The sequence below is a fragment of the Megachile rotundata genome, chromosome 4 (genome assembly GCF_050947335.1).
Source record: "Megachile rotundata isolate GNS110a chromosome 4, iyMegRotu1, whole genome shotgun sequence".
Lineage (NCBI taxonomy): Eukaryota > Metazoa > Arthropoda > Insecta > Hymenoptera > Megachilidae > Megachile > Megachile rotundata.
Window position 1 is genome coordinate 2925058 of NC_134986.1, and position 22892 is coordinate 2947949.

At 31.4% G+C, this 22892-nt stretch overlaps 1 protein-coding gene and 1 long non-coding RNA gene across 5 annotated transcripts in view; one reads left to right on the forward strand and one right to left on the reverse strand.

Annotated features, from left to right (window-relative positions):
• LOC100882272 (uncharacterized) overlaps window positions 1–22892 on the forward strand; it is a 156200-nt gene that overhangs the window by 30478 nt on the left and 102830 nt on the right. The window lies entirely within an intron of this gene.
• On the reverse strand, window positions 4771–12270 carry LOC143264307 (uncharacterized). Of its 3 annotated transcripts, none has more exons than XR_013037927.1 (4): window positions 12052–12270; window positions 10725–11123; window positions 9524–9911; window positions 4771–6170 (listed from the first exon to the last, which is right to left on the reverse strand). It is a non-coding gene; the product is annotated as an uncharacterized LOC143264307 (long non-coding RNA). The 3 variants fall into 3 exon arrangements; XR_013037928.1 differs by lacking the exon at window positions 4771–6170 and having other exon boundaries at window positions 9084–9911; window positions 10725–10872; window positions 10968–11123; XR_013037926.1 differs by lacking the exon at window positions 4771–6170 and having other exon boundaries at window positions 9084–9911.

A 22892-nucleotide genomic window follows, 5' to 3' on the forward strand; every position in this document is an offset into this window, starting at 1 on the left:
GTTACTTACACAAATAATTTTAGAAATTTTTTAAATTTATTTGTGAGTTAACATAAAAATTTTCAAATTCTTAAATTTCAATGTCCCTACATTTTAAAATTATCAGATTCCGAAATTTCTAAATTTGTAAATTATAAAATTTCTGAATTTGTATGATTATCAATTTTTCGCATTCCCTAATTTCTGATTTTCTAAATTTCCAAATTCCCAAATTCTTAAATTTCCAAGTGTCCATAACCTCCAACTCTACTTTTTTAGTTATTCAAATTTTCAAATCTCCATTTCCCAAAAATGGACAGAAAAATGTCCAAATTCCTATAATCCACACAAAAGTAATAGTAATACAAAAATTTCATTTCTTTCGTCCGCCGCGCGGATTTATAAGAAAAGTACAAGCTTTCAGATCACATTTGCAAGTACTAGAAGTATTCAAATTCAAGACCAGCGACGTACACCTCGACTCTATCACACATCGCGAGGGTGTAATTTACTTTGTCAGGAACTTCTAAGGGACGATGATGCAGCGTCTCATTATGGTCGTCAATCGACGTCAGCTTGATACCTCTCGAAAATCTGCGTTCATTATCCATCGTCTCGTTAATACTTGGCGAGTCACAGGAGTAGTTACTACCATAAGTGGAACCGACAAGTCAGGATCAGACGGATCGTAACCCACCTGGGATTGTCTGCTAGAAGTGGGCTAGCTGATCCCAAATAGGACGATAAGAGAGATCAAGTGGTTAGATCTTACCGTTTTAGATAACGAGAATTCACGTCTTGATTACATTCGGATTTTGAACAGGACGAGATATATCTTGATATTCTTTAAAACGCATCAAACGAAAATAGATTGACTCTGTTTATATTTTTAAATCGTATTGCACATAATTACACAATTGGTCAACCACTGTTTACAATGAATATTATAAGCGATTATCTTCTGGTTTGATTTATGTTTTACGGCGCAGTACAGAAATATTACTTTCATAGCTCTCAATCCCAAAGTTTTCTCAGATCACTTATTTTCTTGTTAAAAATGTTGATTTCAACATAAGTTTTAAGTTCTATATCATAATCAAAGTGTATGAAAATCAGCATGTATCGGTTGAGTAAAGTCCCTTGTTAGTCTAAAATTATTAATCGTTAGATAACTATCTTACTCCACATTCTACAGAATAATCAATGAGACGATTTTCCAATTAATATTATAAAAGATTATGAAAAGTTCACATAACCGTTTTAGCAAATTTTAAGCTTTACATTGAAGTATTCATCCCAAGATATTTATGAAAAATTTATGTAACCATTTTTAGTAAACTTTAAGTCTCAAATTGATATATCATAAGTACTATTTTGTAGTATTCTTGTGTTAACAAATAGGACACTGATACTCTTATTGTTAGAGCGCTATACTGTCAAGTAATTAGATCTACTTTAGAATGCGGAAGTATAATCTGGTCCGCATACTATGACTCTCATGTTAATGATATTGAATGCATCCAACACAAAATTTGAAAGCTTGCTACAAACCATAGTGGTCGTCTCATGTCCTTTAATACTCATAACTATAATTTAAATCGTAATAATCCAAAACTTCAAATACTACGCAATAGAAGAAAAATGCTCGACGTTGTATTCTTTTGTAAAATAATTAAAGTTTTCTTGCCTGATAATAATCCAGCTTTTGAATACACTTCCAACTCTAAAAAAGTACAATTCAATTCGAACTAAACAACATCGTACTAATTTCGGTTATTTCAGTTGCATACAGAAGCTTCATCGCATTATTAAAACACTCGTTAGATGTCCTTTTTTGATGCTTAACTATATTATATTTTCGTGTTGATATGCGCCATATGTGACTTACAAGATTGTTAGATTTTAAAATGTATACTTTTACTCTAACTAAGATGAAGTGGGGTAAGTTCGTAAACAGGGCAAGTGCGTATACAGGCTATTTTTATTACATTATGAACGAAATTTCTCCATTTAGTATGTTTGTTTCCTTATTTTGTTTCACTGTATCCCCTTTCATATTTCAGCTAAGAGTACTTGCATGATGCAGTAAAAAGCATTTTATAGCAAATTTGTTAATAATTCTGCTCTTACCCCATTGCACATGAAATAAAGTTTCAAAGTATTTAACTTCAAGTTACGCACTTACCACATTTTCAGGGAAAGTGCAGAGTAGTTGACATTTTAAACAGTTTCCTATAAAAATCAAAATGTACAAGGAAAATTAAGGCGTTAGTTAATATTAATTAAATAGTAGTAATTGTACAAGCGTTCGATATCGACAGCGTTAAGTATTTACATAGCAGACTGAAAATACTTGCGTTTAAATACCAATTTTACAAAAACCAGTCTGCATTTACCTCAATTCACCTTAGTAGTCCTAACATTAAAATATGCATAACAAGAATTAGAAGAATATATTCTGAAATAAAAGTGGTAGATTATATTTACATCACTTTTTCTAACGATGTAACACGTGTCTGCTCAAAATGATACGTAACGATGTTATGAATCATTCGTTTAGTGCAACCCAACTTTATGTCAGTCAACTGTATTTGTCACTGGAAGTATGGAAGGACAGCGAAGATAAATGGAACACCCTGTGTATGGCTTAACACACATCAAATATATCGAAAGTGGCAAGAAAATGCTATCCTTTCGTTCCGCCAACTTGGTGTATCAATCCACTCGGCTTTATTGACCATTTTATTAATGGCATAGTCAGCCGAGCAACGAGTAAGATGGCAGGCTGAAGGGAGCGGAAGACAGAGTCATTTAGGCAATTGAAAACGGCAATATACGTAGTTTGTCTATCTTCCTGATCCGTTTGCTCGGATAAATAACAAACACATTTTGGATAATCTTATGGATAGCATAATTGAATAATATTGGGTAATTTAATGGATTGTTGTACTCTATTGCAAATATTATTATATAAAAATATATAAAAATATGTATTATATACTTGTTAATCTAAGTTCCTTGTATGTTTGGTCGGATAAATATATGATTAGATTTTGAATAATTCTATGAAAGGAAAATTTAATAAATTTTCGCAATTTAATTTTTCGTTGTATTAAAATTTGTTAATAAATTTGTATAATTTTGTAGACATAAATAAATTGCAAATTTCATAATTAACATAACTATTGAAGATATTTCTTGTTATTGATAATAATAATTTTTTGTGTCTTTTGAAAAAGGTTGTAAAATAGTAATGTATTATTTTTCTTTTGATATACTTATTCAGTACATTTGTCAACAAATTAACATTTATTAATAAATTTGTTTATTGTTACTTTCTTGTTAATTTTATTTGTAGGAGTTCTTTTTTTAAATTATTTTAACATGTCATGCAATGAGCGTTAATGTTGTTGCAGTGTGTCTAATATTATTAGTGTTATGCAATAAATTAAAAGATAGACGACTGTAATTTTAATATAATGTCATAATTTACATATTTTTAAGTACAATTCTCTAACCCTTTAATTAAATATTTTCTTATTTGTGCCAATTTTGCAAATTGGTTTTTACTTATATTTGACTTAAAAATTAATCAAACTTTTTGGCTTACATTACAATTTTCAACAATATTTTCTACTTCAACTTGCCTGAATTTGAAAATTCGTTAATTAAGAATTTCTAAACAGCTAAACTTGAAAATCTACTCTTTATGAATTGTTATGTGTGAAAATTGTTGATTTCTAAGTTTCTAAACTTGAACACATGTGAATGTAACATTTCCAAACTGTTAAATTTGTAAATTCGAAATTTCTAAATTGTTAAATTTGTAAACTAAAAATTGTTAAGTATGAAAATTTGAAAATGTTGAAATTTTTTAATTGTTAAGTCTGTAAATTAAAAATTCCTAAACATAAACATTTGAAGGCATTTAAATTTCTAAATTGAAAACATTGAAATCCGTAAATTACACATTTCTGAAGCTCTACATTTTTAGTGCTCACATTGTTTAATAAATAAATAGTCATCTAATATTCACTTAAAAACCTGCATTAATCGATATTTCTACGACGATTTTTCATAGTTAAAAATGTAGAGCATGTACGGAAAAGCGACTAATCTTCGAGTATCGGCTATTAAAACTTCCCTTTCATGTTAGCTTCGCTCTCATCCATTTGTAATCAAAGCTTACACTTCATCCCCATATTCCTAATTCAATGGCAACATGTGTTCGACTATTTCTGAACTGATTCATCCATTTTGAATAATTCACACGTTTCATACAACTTGTATCGCATTGTTCAAACATTTCGGAATAACTCCTAGATACTTAAAAAAAAAAAACAGAAATTGTTTTTTCAAAACGCATTTCTAAATATTTATTATTATTAACAGTCACACTTCACCGGAATAACATACCTGGGATATTGTGACCCTTAAGACCCAAGCCACTAAAAATGTTTCTTACAAAGAAGCTGCTCATTATTTTAACTTGAGAAATATTATAAATAATATTTGAGAATTGTCTTAACATATTTCAGGTAAATTGACATTCATGTAAATATCGTAACACACTCATGTGAAAAAACTGATTTCTGTAAATTTTAACGTTGAACATGAAAAATATTCAGAAACGTGATAACATTGTAAAAATGACAGTTTTCACAGAAAAATTCTAAAATTTCGATTTTAACATAAAGAGAATTTTAACTGAACACTCTTGACATATAACAGTTTGAAAACAAAATAGTAAAAATACCGGGTTTCAAAAAAATATTTATTCAGATATTCAGGATATAAAGTGGGTAAAATTGAAGATAAATTGGCTGGGTCCGGTTTATACCCCAATATGACCATTAATGGTTAAATATGCGATAAAGGCTATGTTCATTGCAATAATTAATAAACTATGTAGGTTAATGATAGCAATTCAACGATTTTAAACGTACCATAATTTCTGTTTTAATGAAAGGTGAAGATCGTTCTTGTATTCGAAAAAATACATATATTATATTATATTATAATATCATAATAATATTATATTAATTATAATAATATAATATCATATTATACTATTATAATATAATATAATATATTATGTTGGATTATATTAAACTTAAGATGACTTTTCAATGTAGGCCCGATATCTAATTCGCAAAATGGACTAGCGGTGGCGCCACTTACCTCCTTCCGGTTTGTGTTGTTCTTGTGATGCGACGCGTTTCTTCGTACATGCGATGAAGGGAAACATGCATCCATCCCAATCTAACAATTTATTTTGCCATTTATAGTTTTATTTTCTATTGTATTTTCTATAATACCATTTGTGTATTTCTTTTGTTTGCTTATATTTACGTATTTTCTTAAATAAAGAATTGTTATTCCGAGATAAGGTGAAGTGGGGTAAGTGCAGACTGGTCTTTGTAATGTTGGTATTTAAACGTAAGTATTGTCAGTCTGCTATGTAAATATAATACTTAACGCTGTCGATATCGAACGCTTTGCACAATTACTACTATTTAATTAATATTAACTAGGACCCTATTTTTCTTTGTACATTTTCATTTTGATAGGAAATCGTGTGAAATATTTATTACTCTGCACTTTCCCTGAAAATGGGGTAAGAGCATAACTTGAAGTTAAATACTTTGAAACTTTATTTCATGTGTAATGGAGTAAGAGCAGAATTATAAAAAAATCTGCTATAATATGCTTTTTACTGCATTATGCAAGTACTCTATACTGCAAACAAGTACTCTTAGCTGAAGTATAAAATGGGATATAGTGAAACAAAGCAAGGAAACAAGCATACTAAATGGAGAAATTTCGCTCATAGGGTAATAAAAATAGCCTGTATACGCACTTGTTCTGTTTACGAACTTAGCCCACTTCACCTTATTATATTGTACATCTCACAGTGTTATCAGAGTACAGAATGAACAGTAACTACCAATTATTATAAAAAGAGAACCAATATTAATTCTAAATTATCGAGTGTCAGTATTGTTTGAGAACTTTTAACCGTTCAACTTAAATCGTACTATTTCCCATAATTCTTTTACCTTCCTGTTTATTTCTTCCTTCTTGCCATCGTTTTATTCGTAAATCCTTTCTCTTCTTCATTGCTGTCTGTATTCGAGGAAATCGATGTTCCTCACGATTGAATAAGCAGCTCGAGTCTCGTCAGGATTTGTCTGAAAAGATACATACGGGGATACGTGACGGAATCGTTCAGGCAAAATGCGTTTCCGGTGGATTCGTGCGTTACGAGGGAAGTAGATGAGTCGTATTATACTTCATACGATTCGTTGAATTATATTTTCTGCCAGAGATTTTCCGTTGTTATTCGTTTGATGCGGTTGTGTACTGCGAGATGTGAATTGCTACACGTTTTATCCGTCGAGGATGAAAATCCATTTGAAACATTTCTAAATTATTGGCTTGAATTTCAATTTGTTTCTAATATTTAAATACGTTTTAAACGTTTGTAAAATTTGAACTCCAATTTAAATTTACTTGTACTATTTGACTGCATTTGAAATATTTTGAAATTATCGAGGTTTTGAATGCATTTAAAATACACAGAAACTATCAATTAGTACAAAAAACTTTTTACAATTGTATAATTGTAAAATAAGAATTGGAATATTATAATCAATGAATTAAAATATCCTAGAACAGAAATATATTTCAATTTATGTAACAAATAATTGTCATCTCCATTTTCTTTATTCCATTTAATTTCCTATATTTTCATAATAGAAAATTTTAAATATTTTTCAAAACTAAAAACCTTAAAGTACATCAAAGTCATCGAATGAAATTTTAATCTTCTTGCTATACTTATATCCTATTCGTCATACCGAGAATATAAAAATTCTACGATTTACATTTATCATTTCTATAAAGATGACGTTTTTATCATAAGGTTTCGGTTCGACACACATCCAGTCTTTCTTTATTCTACTTGTACTACAACTAAATCACTAAAAAGAATCCATACTTTTCGAACATTCATGTGTCTCTACTTTGTTCCAACCCGAAGAAGTTTAAAATTCCAAACGAATTCCATTTTCATTCAAGATGAATGAATATACTTCCAATTCAAAACGTGCTTTTGTTTCCATACAAAACCCGCCGTTCCTCAAAGGAATATCAGAACAATTGTAGCTTGATACAGAATTTATATTACCGATACGACGAATTTTCGGTTGATATCTGTTACCATGAAAGGGAGGGGATAGTCCACAATGAGGGCCGACTTCGTCGAGAAAAGCTAACTTCATCATCGATTCAAATACCCTATTCTTCCTTCGACAAAATGTTATTTATCTTGGAACACGAGGTGCAATATACGAAGAACCCTTGATTTATTAGAACTTACAAATTCAGGAACCTTCGAATGCAGAGTTTGGGGGAGACTAGAGACAAACGTAACACGGGACAAATGTAACGACGGTTATAAAATAAATACCAATCAATCTATTGTCATCTCCCTCTGTTTATATAGGGTGTTCTAACATTTATTTCTCTTTTGCATAAATGGTATTTGACAAAATGGAAGAAGAGAAAATTACAATATACATTTCTGGCAACATAAGGATATGTGGCTCACTTATACACAAGGGTAGCCCTTAAATCTCGACATTTTTTTTCGACTTTTTCATGGTTGCACCCCCTAAAATTTTAACACTTGGTGAAAAAATGATAATTGCAAAATTTCAGCATGATTAGAGAACAGAAACCCGTAATCGAGTTGAAGTTTTCAAATTTGTACGATTTCATGTTAATATCGGATATGTTTGCGGCCACTTATTTTGAAAGTATCAGTGAATATTTTGTAATAAAAATATAATTCCTTACATCTGTAATACTAACATTTGCATTCGGCTTTCAACAATATATACAAAATTGTTAAATTTTAGCGTTAAACTTAATGTGTAACGTAGCGTTTAACTCACCGGATAATGTGAATGCTGATTAACTGGCAGCTATATAATTTGCTCAAAAGTTGAAAAATTGTCTAAAAATCTCGATTGTATTATAAATGAATATTTCTTTACCAGTTATAAACAAAATATTCTTCATTGAAATTTAATTCAATAATGTTTCAAAACTTTTGTACGTCATATAATCGAAAGAATAGGTCAAAAATTGATCACCTTATTCAGCCATATTCGTTTCTTTTTTACATATAATGTTACGTTCGTTGTACAATTTTATACAGTGCACTTTTTAGCCAACATTAAAAAAACTATTTGTGGTATACAATTTTAACTGCGACTCACTGTATACTGTTTGGATTTACATCTCAAAGTTAACGAACGCCGTCAAAGTTTAGGTACTAAATTTGTCGATATAAAAGCTCATGTCACCTGTGTTGGAAATTTCGTGATTCCAGAAACACCTCTCGCAACTTACATATTCCTTCAGTGTGTAATAACGTGTCTACAACATAGCTACTCACCAGGTTTTATCGACAGTAATCTTTCATGCTCATAAATATATTACAACACTTCAGAGAGTGATGCGTTCGCTCTTTAGAGTACCTCTGAGAATTTTTATCAAGACGTTCTCTTTTTCTTTAAAAGACACTTTAAAAGCTTTACAGCTACCGATGAATTTTATCTTGAGAACTTTCTTGTAATACTTTAATGCTGAAGATTGATAAAATGAAAATGTGAATACAAGTACTTGTTAACATTATTTTTATGCAGATGTTAAAATTGTTTTAGTTAAAGAAATGCAAAGGAGTTCCACAAATTGAAAATATTTGAGAGATTTAATATATTTTTAGTTAATTAATAATAACAATGTTCAATTTTAGATTTGTAGAAATAAAATGGTTGCTTTCTTTTGAAGATTTGTTAGTACTTATATTTGTGATTAAATCTTACTTGTCCGAAGGAAAATTTGGGGTAATTTGTTGTCAACTGAAGATTACGAACATACAATTTGTTGAGAGAATGAAATATTGCGAATTTGGAAGTATTAAAATATAGAAATTTGGAACTTACCAAATTTGGAGATTCAACTTCATAACAAATGAAAATGCATAGAAACTTTTTTTAAAAAGTTTGTAAAGTGAAATTGCAAAATCTGGCACCATACGACTCTTAAGTATAATTTAAAGACTATCTTTGAAAAAGGATTATGACATAATACTGTTTCTTGGCTTTAAAACACTAGAATTACGAAGTTGCATTTTTGCACATTTTTGGAAACCTAATATCTGTCCTTCTGTCTCCTGATCAAAACAACTTAACATAAACAAGGATCACCAAGCTTATCAATTTTTCGCCAGAGGTCCCAGAAATTCACAGAAATAATACTCGGAGTATTCGATCAGTAGACTTGACCTTTAACAGCGGAAGAGTTAATATCCCGTAAAAATGTGGTAAAAAGAATTTCGCTGATATTCAATTAGCACTAAAACGCATCAGCTTTGTAAGCGACTTCTTAATACGTTTTCTCTCTTTAGACCTTCTTCCAGTTATTGTATTATGTATGTAATTCACCGTACGATTCAAATGCCGACGGGTATTACCTTATTTCGTCTCAATGCAGTCCCTTCAATGATCTTTCTCATCTTTTTTTTCTTGCCATTGTTTTATTTATGGAGGAATTTACACTTTAAATCATCAGATGGAAGAGTACAGAAATGTTAAGAATTTAGTCCCGAAAATCCTCAGAAATTATATTTGAAGTCATTTGTCTTTATTCTTGACCTCAAATAGTTTTGATACTCCTTCACTCGAGATAATCATCCAAGTGGTAAATTCGTTTCTTATTATCAGCGAGAGGAAAAAGTAGTTTGTCAAAGTTGCAATTCATGTCCAGAAAAGCTTGTTTTCATCTTCGGGCCAGGCGAGTTTCGGTTTGCCGCCTCGAACCACGAGTGACTTGACGCGAACTCTGTTAATTTTCACGGAACACTGCAAACCGAGAGGCAACAATGAAACGCTAAACTTTGTAGTTTGTCTCGACATCTTTCTATGCTACACATAATTAGTTTTGCTGTTCAGTATACTGAATGATTTATGAATTAGGGTTAACTAAATCTTAACTTTGTGACCTTTGAAAGTGAGTGACACATAGTCATTTAAATAATAGTCTGTGAAATATATATTTTTGATTAATTGACAGCTTATTTTTCTGTTTGTTTGCGTTAAAAATGCGTAATGAGCATTGAAAATAAGTGAAATATTAGTGTTTATAAAAATACAGTCAAATTAGTAAAATATGTTTAGTATTAGTAAAAATAAATTAGTATTAAACATAAATAAAAATGCGTATAAATAAGTATTAAGGGTAAATATAAATACAGAAATATAAATTTAAAAAATAATTAGAAATAGGTAAAAACTATCAAAAATCGTTAAAAATATGTAAAAGTAATTATCAAAAATAATTAAAATTATGAAGAAATAAGTATTATCAGCAATTAAAAATACATATAAATAAAATAAATAAATATTAAAAGATTATTCTTTAAATTTTCAAAAATGTCTACTAGTTTATCAATTGAAGTTTTGCCGTGATCTCAAATTATTTAAATAATAACACTGGATGCAGTACTTATGTCTTTAACCAAATACTAAAATAGTCAGGTAAGTTTGTTCGTAGAGGTTCCAATTAAAAACATCAGAAAAATCCTGTTCATTAAGGTGTGACCTATAATTTTAATCAACCGTAAAGACGAGATGCAGGTAATTGGTAGAAAAAGAAAGTAAAAAAAGATCACGTACGTGCTTCACTGTTTAATAGCGAGAATCAAATGAATTCTTGTCGCGTCCACTTGAAAAAACACTATTGACCCGAGTACCTCACAAATAGAGCGTGTTCGATTTTATCGTCTAGTTCTTGGTATCGTTCGCTATATATAAGCCCTGCGAGCTACGCCAAAAATTTGTGGATCGACGAAAGAAGTTTTGGTTCTTTTGTAAAGAATACCGTTGTAACGATAGTGTTGGTAAAATGAGAAAACTTACGATTCCATTTTCTCTCTTGTTCCAAAATAGTTTAAAAGATTTTATCGTTTAGGTTTCACATTTTTGTTATCGCACGATGCTCAAGGCATCACAGCGGCATTATACTTAATGGATCTACAGAAATAGTCACCTTGAATGTCTTCTGCACTACAGAATCTGAAAACAAATTGCTACGTAGAAGTTGCAAGGTCGATTTTTCGTAATGAACAAATTTTAAGCGATTATTAAAATGTAATATGAAGAAATGACAATAATTTGTGAAGAATTTTAAATTCAAAAGTATGTTGCTTCATGCAGTAAATTTGAAATATGAATTATTTTCTTCAAACGGTACTTTAATACATGTTTTATAGAATGCTTCGAAAAATTGAACTATGAGGATTTAAATATGTACCATTATTGGGAACAATGAAAATGAGTTTCATAAATTCGAAAGAATTCTATTTATATGAAAATTGTTAATGTAATATGGTGCTTCTCTTTTTGTAGGTCTATTTTTATTTAACAAATTTTCTTCCAACCCTTATATTTATATTTATATTTTATATTTACTGGTTTGGTCAAAGCGGCCATAGAAATATAACGTGGTCGTAAATACCAATAACCTGTACATTAAATATCTAAAACTTCCTCGGAAGCTGTTGTGAGCAGGAAGAGAAGTGTAATTATTACGATATAGTGAGATTGAAATTTAGATTAGCGAAAAGTGACAACGAATGATGTACTGAAGATCACGTGCCTGAAGGATCACGTATGTTGAGAATCACATACGTTAAGGGTCACATATTGTGTTGTTTTTGATTTAATATGATATACTGAGAATCACTAAGAATCACATGAGAATCACAATATATCCTATAAGCTATAGCGTATACATGAGTTTCTGAATGACTTTATAACTTCGCTGTATCGCAACGGAGACAATAGTCTGATGAATAAATTCAGTTATCAAAATGACGTCTAATTTATTACGTCGTTAAGATTTACGTCCACGTTATATTTTTGCAGCTACATGTTTCGATTATACAGTTGTACAGTTGGATTGTATAGTATATACAAAAGAATCATATATGACTACACTTACATTATGAAAAGTCAATTGAATTTATACACACACTATATTTCTGAAATTATTGTATACATTTCGATTATACTGTAGTTAGTGTACGATAATACTGTACAATTAATACTCATGTTAAAATGAAGCTATTACACATTTCAATTCTGTATTAGATATATGAGAATAAGGTCTAATGGCTATATTTACGTTGCAAGAAATTGACGATGTTTACAACTAAGCTATACATTTAAAGCTATTATACACATTTAAATTATACAATTATATTTGATATACAAGAATGAAGTAATGACAACATTTACGTTGCAGGAAATTTTTGTTTACGACTGTGCAATATTTCTCCAGCGCTTGTATTACAATTAAATTATTTATATTTTATAATTATTGAGACTATTTAAATTTTAAGATGCTGACACGATTTACAATTGTGGCATATTTCTACGATTACTGTATACGTGTCGTGTATTAAATGATATACGTTCTACAACAGTGTCTCGTTAAGATTTACAAGCACACTCTATTTTTACGGTTACTGTACATTTATATTCTAAATTATGCACGTTTCACAACTGTATAATTAACACATAACGATGATGTATTATAACTATATGTATACTTGCGTTGCAAAAATCGTTGAAATTTACAACTATGCTTCTGACACTCCCATAAACTCTTCAATCGTCTCGTCATTCTCATATGTCAAGATGACATATTTTATATAAGAATGACACTCGTGCTGACTTAATAACTTCTCTATTAAAAAATGAATAAAAAACACTTGAACAATAAAACCTTCCATTCAAAAGAAAACAAATCCTTTCCTTATAACATGTGAAAACAGTCGTTCTAAAACTTCATACAATTTTCTTTGAAAACTATCATCTTCATTGCTCGTCACTTATCTTTAATCTCTCAATTTCACCCTAGCCAAAGTACAGGACAAGAATTCCCTTTCTCGAGAGGTCGTAGCAACCGGTTAAACCCGTATAACCCCAGAATTGCCGATAAACTCAAGGACGTATTTAAGGGAAGGTAACTCGGCCCGCAACGTTTTAGCTCAGGCAAAAGAGCAATTTTTCCGAGAATCGTTTCTATGGTTGATGATATCCGCAGCCTACGCGAGAATTTATCTCTTGCTTGTAACAATGCCTCGGCAGACAACGTAATGGAATTTTTTCATCAAGAAGCTTTGCCGGTGACACGGTCGCCCAAAGCTTTCTTCATACCCGTTATCAGGACTTAGCTCGACGTTGCTGACGTCCAGGAGCTACGATTTTCAGCGGTATTGCACCGTCGGGAGAAGAAATTTCATTTCGCGCGACGAGGGAAAGATGAGAGGAGAAAAAAAGGGGAGTTTCTCATTCGTGAAGGAATCGGAATAATCGAATAGCCGGCGGCATTTTGTCGATGTGTACGGAACAGTCGCGGGAGTAAATGATCGATAAGGAAAAATGACGGCCGAACTAATAATGTCATTCTTATCGGCCTTGCTAGAACGCGTTTAATGAAACGAAGAAAAGATGGGATAATCGATTTAGCAATTTTACGGTTAATACCCTGTAAGTTTACTTCTTCTTCGGATAACTTACTATTATGTATTATCGCGTTTTATTGTTAGATCTTGGAAAAAGTGCAAGGCAAATTGTTACGAGCAAAGATTTTTATGTACGTAGATTATTGCTGTTTTGTACAAAATATTTATAGGTTGGCTGAAAGTATTTCACTTATAAAAGAAGATATTTATTTGATAATTCATCCGTTGCAATCTAATTTTGCGCCTTTTTCGATTCAGAGTATTATAGTTTTACGTACTGTTGTATTTTCTATAATTTGGGTATTTCCTTTGTTTGTTCATTTATATTTGTATTCTCTTAAATACGGAAGTGTTATTCCAAGATCACGTTATAAGGAACACATGGCAAGGTCAAAGTCATCGAAGGTGGGATATTTAACCAAAATAATGTTCGATGATGGAGGACAATGTTTGAGAACCCTGCGCAGGTAGAGCAGAAACGTTTGATAAAGTTATGAATTATAGTACATTGGCCTTCGAAACCCGACGAGGTCGTTCAACACGGAATAGGTCAGTCGTTGGCTCTAAGTCATTCTAAGCGAGCTTGTACCGCAACCACCATCGACTTTACGTGAACCGGAAATATAATGGCACCGTTCTGATTCAAATTCCGGGGACCTAACGTGTGGAATGTTACGAAGCTGCTCATGAAGTGGATGAATCCAAGCAGACGTGGAACTTGTTTCTCATGCATTATGGAACGGAAGTTGATGAAAGAAAAGAGATGAAAACCCGAATAACGCGTTTAACGTTCCTCGAGTGCAGGCTGGACAAGGAGACTCCTGTTCATCGTCGTAATTCGCTTTTCGGTCGTGTCTTTATGGTAGCGGTACTTCACTTTACATTATGGGCTCACGATTTTAATAACAGATAAAGGTCATGTCTTTATAAAAATTGGTATCTTCTTTGCGGGAATGCAATTCTGACTACGAGGATTTGTGATTCAAAATAGTGGCATAAATATAATCATCCTTTTAAATTATTAGTATATTTATTTTTATATATATAACATTTATATACCTTCATACATGTATATTTTGTATAAACAAAATTTATAAGTAAATTAACAAATATTCTACATAATAGGTTATGTCCATAACATTTAAACATTGTATTAAAAAACTGAGAGAAATTATTATTAAATAATAACAGAGAGAAATTGTAAATGTTATTATAATTATAAATAATTCTAATTATAATTGTAAATAATAACAGAGGAAAGTTATTATTATTAAATTATTATTAAATAGCTATGCACAAACATATCTTAATAACTTCTGAACCAATTGTAATATCTGTTTCTTGTAATTAAACAAATCGATTTTCAAGCTATTTCCTCTGAGGCATCTTTTCATTAAAAAGTTGAAAATATTTAATGAAAATTAGTTTTTGTGTTACCTACAACGATGTATCTAAAATTTTCTATCTTGCATATTGTAAAATATACAAGTATGTTTTAACGTATTGAAACTTTTTACGATCGAGTAAATATTTGAATAAAATAATGTATATCTGAAGTTTCAAAAAATGGAATTAAATAGAGTATAAAATTGAATTGAAATTGTTATTACCTCCGTGGCCCAGCGTTAATTAAATTATAAATTTTAGTGAAACAACTAATTTATCTCGATGTTTGTTTTTCGGTATAAAATTTGTTTGACCTTTTTTATTCTATGCACAGGAGATTTATTTACAAACAGCAACATCGTGTTTGTACAGTATTATGTTCGTGCGTTTGAAGCGAGTTATTCATTAACTGAAAAAATATTTCAGCATATTTACCGGACGAAATTAAAAAACATGAACGACTACGTAGTTCGGTAATGAATATTTTCGTAATTAACGGTATTACGTGAATTCGAAGTATACTAGCCGCAAAATATTTAAAACTCGGAAGGACGAGTAAGAGGTCGAATGAATCAATTATTTCGGACATGAAATAGCACGGAAATCACATTGTACCTTTTAATTCGATGGAAAAGTTTGTGAATCATTGAAAAGCATTGATTGTAGCTTTAACCACAAACCTCGCAGAATTTATTCCAGACAAATCGAAAGCACTCAAAAGTGAATTCATTCATTTTTCATCGTGGAAAGGAACATTTGTCTATTAAAAAAAAGTTGTGTGCGTAGTTTTCACACGTGTTACAATCGGAACGTTTTACATTTATTGTGGAGAGAAATTTCATAGATTGAATAGAATGGCTTTTGGAAATTTGAAAAATTGCAGATTTGAGAATGTAGTTGGTAGGTGTGGAATTTGAGGATTAGATAATTTGGAAATGTTACAATTCGCGATTTTAAGATTTGGAGATTTGAAAATGTGCGAATTTGGAATTTAAAAAAAGGATTTAGAGGATTTGGAAATTTGGGGATTTTGAAAATTTTGAGATTAGTGCAATTAGGAGTTTGGGAATTTCAGAACATGGGGATTTTAAAGTCTAGGAATTTAGGAATTTAAGGAGTTCAGGATTTGGAAGTTAGGCAATTTAGGGAATTTTTTAGGGAATTTGGGAATTCGGGAATATGGGAATTCGGGAGTTTGGAAATTCGGGAATTTGGGAATTCGGGAGTTTGGGAATTCGGGAGTTTGGGAATTCGGGAGTTTGGGAATTCGGGAATTCGGGAATTCGGGAATTCGGGAATTTGGGAATTCGGGAATTTGGGAATTTGAGAGTTTAGGAATTTAGGAATTTAGGAATTTACTTGAGAATTTGCTTTTCCCAAAAACCTGTCCAGATTCGACCCTCGATTCTCCCCATTCCGTACATAAGTTTTTTTCAAATTTTCTCAAGATGAACCCTAAATTCTCCCCGTAAACCACAAACCTTCGGAAAAGCTAAACAAAAATTGTTAAATTCTCTTCCCGTTACTCAATCCTGCACTACATCTAAAATATATGTTCAAATGTTGTAAAATTTTATTTCCCTCTCGACAAATACACACATAATTTTATAAAAATAAGAAATGGGTTTCTCGAAAGGTCGAAACCTCAAAACCTCTGGAGACGCAACATAATTTCGAGAATTCGAAACTTTCCCTTTGCCTCGTGATTCGAAACTCTAGAAACTTTTGTTAGGAAACGTATAAAATCAACGAATGGGGAAGAATCGTTCGCAGCGTACCTCGAGAATATTTCATTCTTGCATCGTATACCTCGAATATTTGATACGCGATATTTTGCGAATTTTTGGTTTAGTTCTCCTTTCTGAGGATATAAGCAGATTGACATTTGATCTGGATCGTAGAACTGCAGGGTGGGTGTGTGTGATGTACGCGAGCTTGAAAAATGTCGACATCGATTCTCAAAATAAGACATTTTTCTTGCAAAACAAAATTATCGTTTCAAGTTTTGGACTGTTATGTTGCTTGCGCTTCAACTTAATGAAAACGCAAGCTCGTTTAATGTGTGGATTAGTGGTTCCACTCGGACACGAAATGAACTAACTGTTTCAAGATAAAATTTATTTATAAGTGAAAGTTTACTTATTGCTCTTTCAAAGCACACTTTTAACCCCTTAATGTACGATTTACGTGAATTTCGGACCGAAGACGTAAACAAGGTTTACGTAGGAGGGCTGGGTTTTATTGAAGATGTTATGGACAAGAACAAATATTTAGACATACTAATGCAAAATTATATATGGGTATACACGACAGTTTTAAGTTCTGCCAGAATAACTATCCGAAACACAAATCGAGAATAGTTCAGGAATATTTATTATATGCTTGTCCAAAAGTGCTCTATCCTCCACTACAATCACCGGGTTTGGATTCAATTAAAAATCTATGGGACTTATTGAATCGTAATGTTAAGACCACCCCTATAAAAATAAGAGACGAATCAAAAATACGACTGATGGAAGAGTGGAAACGCATTACTCAAAATTATTTAAGTAAAATAATTTCAAACATACCAACACGTTTGCAACACGTCATGAGACAAAAGGGGTGTCCCAAAAAATATTAAATTAATATTAAAATTATAACTTTGTTGTTACATACACTTATTTAGATAAGAAAAAACTTTATGTAATATTATGTGTCCGAATATTTTTTCGACACCAATATCGGGTCTAATTTCGTTTATGATTTATTATGTGGAAAGCAATAAAAAATAATTTTACATATTTGTAAACTAGAATGTGCGCTTTAATTTATTACGGACCAGAGAATTCGATAATCACATTGCAAGTAAGTACATAAAGCTTTAATTTCGCAAATACCATAGTGTCCGAATATTAAATCGAGTAACTGTATGTCTCGATCATCGTACTATGGGCTATGCCCATAATACTTACGTTTGGCCCGATCATCGTATTACGGGCTATGCCCGTATTTGTAGGTTAGGGAGTTAACATTGTACTTGACTCCGTGAGAGTTGACGAGAGAATCTGAACAATCTAAAAAGAATATTTTCGCCGAAAATTGAAATGTGGAGCAGGATCGACATGCTGCGGGGTGGACAAGTGACTTGGTTAAAATGAACTATTGGATTGGTTAAAAAAATATTAAGAAAAGGGGCCAAGAACTGCCCTTACGAAACGTTCGTACTGAGGTCAAGTTTGCTCTGAGGTAAAAACTACATCGTCGCTTATCACCTAACAATTCGACAGTAATAAAACCATAAATTTTTCTGGGTCTTGACAAAATATGTTAAATACAAAAATTCGGAAATGTAAATTGTCCGTAAAAATCAGCTGTAAAAGGTTGTATGTTCAAGAATATTCCAAAAAAATGAATATAAATTTGACGGTTTTATGATTTTAAAAATGCGCCGCAACACAGACTTTGAGAATCGAAAAATTCGGTTTGTTCCCTAATAAGAATATGTGGCGAATCTTGTAATTCAATTGTTTCGTCTTGTATAGCTGAATTTCGAGTTAAAACACAGCAAATTACTCAGCGAGAGTTCTCGAGAATATCGTGAGGATAATTCTTGCGCGAAGAAGGAGAAGAGTAATTACGTATGAATTAAACGCGTAAACGTTTCCTTAGTTCCCGGAGGTGGATTTACTTAATGCAACGTCTGAACTCAGGGTATGAAACTTTAAATCGCGGTCGTCGTACGCGTTGACCTGAAAGTTCTATAAACGACGCTTTGTCAATGCATGTTTATATAAACCGGTGATCTCAGATAAATTTCTCGATGTATTACGAAACACCGTTACGTCCCATTGCACCAGTCATACTGACACATATTTTTCGTTTGATGTATTAGGAATGCCGAACGTATTGTTTTGAGCGAGAGACAATTGATGAGCTAACGCGTTTGCTGCTAACGTGGGAGTGCGCGTAAACAAAACGATCTTTTGATGTTCTTTTAGCAGTTTTCTTCAGGAGGCAACACGATAATTGTTTCTGATAAATAAAATTTTTTAGGTAAAGTATTTCGCGGAAAAATTTAGTGCGAGAATATTGTGGTTGAGTATCAAAAATGAGTCTCACGAAAGGCATAAGCAAGTTGTAAAATTCATAAATTTAACAATTTAATTCATAAATATACAAATTTGTAAATTAATAAATTAACAAATTACACAATTAGCACATTCACAAATTAAAACATTAACAAATTTATCAATTTACAAATTTACTAACTTGCCAATTTACCCCTTTTTCCAATTTACGAATTTATCAATTTATCAATTTATCGATTTATCAATTTATCGATTTATCAATTTATCGATTTATCAATTTATCGATTTATCAATTTATCGATTTATCAATTTATCGATTTATCAATTTATCGATTTATCAATTTATCGATTTATCAATTTATCGATTTATCAATTTATCGATTTATCAATTTATCGATTTATCAATTTATCGATTTATCAATTTATCAATTTATCAATTTATCAATTTATGATTTTACTAATTTATGAAGCCCTAAATTCTTAACCTCCGGAATTACTACATTCTCAATTTCTCAAATTCTTAAGCTCCTAAATTCCTAAATTCCCAAATTTCCAAATTCTTAAATTTTCCAATTTCTGAATTTTCAAATTTAAGATTTCCAAATTCGAAGAATCTCAAAAGTACAAAATATTCTATCAAATTGAAAATGATTGAAAACACAAATCGATGAATGTGTTACGATGAATCGATGAATGTAATATTTGTTTAGAAACTAGTTTTTGGATGCAATAAAATACGTGAAGAAATGGTATACCATTCTGTTATATTGTTATGACACCGTTTAATTTTCAAAATAAAACAAAATAATAAGAATATATTATATTCTATTGTATCATATTAGTATTAGAGTATGATTTTATTTATAATTTCTTACATTTTCTTTAAATGAGCGTTAATATTTAATTCAGCTTTTATTTTGAACCAGATACAAAATTTTCTTTTAAAGCAAATTAGGTTACTTTTACTGTTTATATCATATAATTGTTTATAATTATTAAGTAATTGTGGAAATTGTCTTTGAATCAAGTTTCTCTAAATAACTTTACAACAAATATCATCCATGCATTTATTTTCAACTAATAATTTGTCAAAACCAGGGCAATAATATAAAGCCACGAGTAGGGAATATCGATTACAGACATCAGAGATAACAAAACCTCATTGAGCTCATATTTGGGATATACACTCGGATCACAGGGGTTAATATGATATAAATTTTGAAATGGGACAATGTATAATTAGCGCCATTTAATATAGTAAAGTTCAACGATGATAAAACAGTGGTTACAGGATAATTAATTCTATTACCTTGGCCGTTAATATAATGTACATACGAGGTCTGTCCCAAAAGTATCCGACCTTCCTTCATATTTCCCTGCTGGTGTTATTCTACGTCATCGGCCTAGTGGCATCCTTCGAAGTAATCTTCATTTGATTGTATAATACGCTGCCAACGACATTTTCACTGATAGAAACAGTCCTGGAAGTCGTTTTTCGAAATAGCCTTTAGAGCGTTCGTCGTATTAGTTTCGACCGTTTCTTTATCGTCAAGTCGGTGTTCTTTGAGTGGCATTTTCAATCTTGAAAACAACCAAAAATCGCAGGGAGTTACATCAGGACTGTACGGATGCTGACGGAGCTGTATCACATTGTGCTTCGTCAAATATTGCTGCACAAGATTCGATGCATGCGCTGGCGCGTCATCGCGATGAAGAAGCCAATCACCGCTTGACCAAAACTGAGGCCAAAACTAGTTTTTGGTATTCCAAGATCACATTCTAGTTCTCGCACAGTCAATCGACGATCTTCGTTCGTCGCAAGTCGCACATGTTCGATATTATTAGGTGTTGTTGTCGTGAAAGGCCGGCCAGAGCGTGGGTTAATATCAACAGATGTGCGACCATCTTTAAACCGCTTATACCACTCTTTGATTTGCGTGCTGCTCATACACTCGTCCCCAAATGTCTTCTTTGTCATTTCGATGGTCTTCGAAAAACTCTTTTCGAGTTTTAAGCAAAATTTGATGCAAATTCGTTGCTCCGATCTTTCTGTCATTTTTCACAACAGCAAAATGCGACGAACGTAAAAAACGCTTAGTAAATAAATGCACGTTGCACGTGAACTAAGGTGTCCCGATGAAAACTGCGATATCGTGGGAGTTCGTAAAGCTTTGCAGTTGATACTCATACCCGGCAAATGACGCTAAAATTGTCAGGTGCGAAGAAATTAAAGAAGGTCGGATACTTTTGGGACAGACCTCGTACATGTATCATATCATTTGTACTGTCTCTTAAAAAAGAACCTTTTTCCTTAAAAACTATAAATTAAATAAATTATTCGAGCGGATTAACAAAAAGAACGAAAAATAGAAATTTCCTATAGCATCACTACTTTTTGAAAAATATTGATCATTGTATTAATTGAATAATGTTGTGTAAGTCCAGTGTTCCTTAAAAATCATAAACAAATCGAATAAAATAATAAAGTGAACAGAAACTAAACATTTTTTGTAACATCATTATGACACTACTAATGTAAACCTTAAAAAAGTATTTAAAATTATTTATTTTGCTACCAATTTAATGTTTAATATAGTACCTGAAATAACAGTTCTTCTTTCCAAGCAATGTAGCACAAATTTTATTCTAAATAAATGCCACTTATCATTAAATATCATAGAAATTTGAAAAATTTATAATACAATATTTTTCATAATATTATTGTAAGATTCATATTGAGAATTAAGATTAATATTTATTGATAATTAATATTTTAATTGAAAAAATTAGTATTCTATTAATTTCAACTCCAGTAACTAGAAAATCTTCAGACTTCAGAATTTTTAGTTTTTTAAATTTTCAAATATCTAAATAACAAAATTTCAAAATTACAAAATTTCCCACGAATTCAAAAACTTCAATATTTCCAAATTTTCTAATTTTTTACTGCATTTTAATGTAAATTTATATCCACGCCCTCTTTTATTCTAAAATACATCAAATATGAATAACATCGTTACACTAATTAGAAGTGCCCCAAAAGCATATTTCTAAAAATATAATCTCTTGAGTGCAATAGTTTAGCCAGCCACTATCCTCATATTTTCCCTGATTAAAAATATGAGATGACATTGCAACTGGAATGCACATGTGTTAGTAATATATGCGCGAGAGAGGTGTTTAATAACGGTTATTTATCAAGCGAACATTTACTACACTTAACTATTTTCCCGTCATGTGTTTTAATCCACTCTATTTTCCATTTTTACTGCATTAGTAAACACATCACTCATAAATCCATTAAAATAAATACACAACGAAACCGTAAAAATCTATTCACAGAAAATCGAACTCCATTAAAGTGTAACCGCTTTCGAACGAGTCTTTTGAACATTTAATATCTGGCAGAAAAACGGGAAGAACCGAGACATCTTCCAACCCTTCTCTCGTGCTTATCCTTTTCTCTCGTTTCCTCTTGAAGCTTCAGATTAACTTCCAGGGTCGCGAACTAGACAAAGAAACGTATACTTCCATGCTTTACTTAGAAGCGAGTTCAGAGTACTTAAGACCAGTGAAAATGCCGAGACAAGACTTTCCATTCCATCCTGCTTTTTCATCTTTTCGCCGGCTTATCTGAGCGGGTAATTAAGACGTTGTGCCGGTACGAACACGAAAAAACCCTGAATACAAAAATTTATTCTTCCTTGTTGAGCGACGAAGTTTGACGTTTTAAAATACACCCTGCCATCGTTCTGTTGGTACAGTGAAAAATTCCATGGATGAACTCTACCCACGAGAAAGGGGTCAACCTGGGTCGAGTTACGTTTAAGCTCCACCATGGTTATTTTAGCAAATTG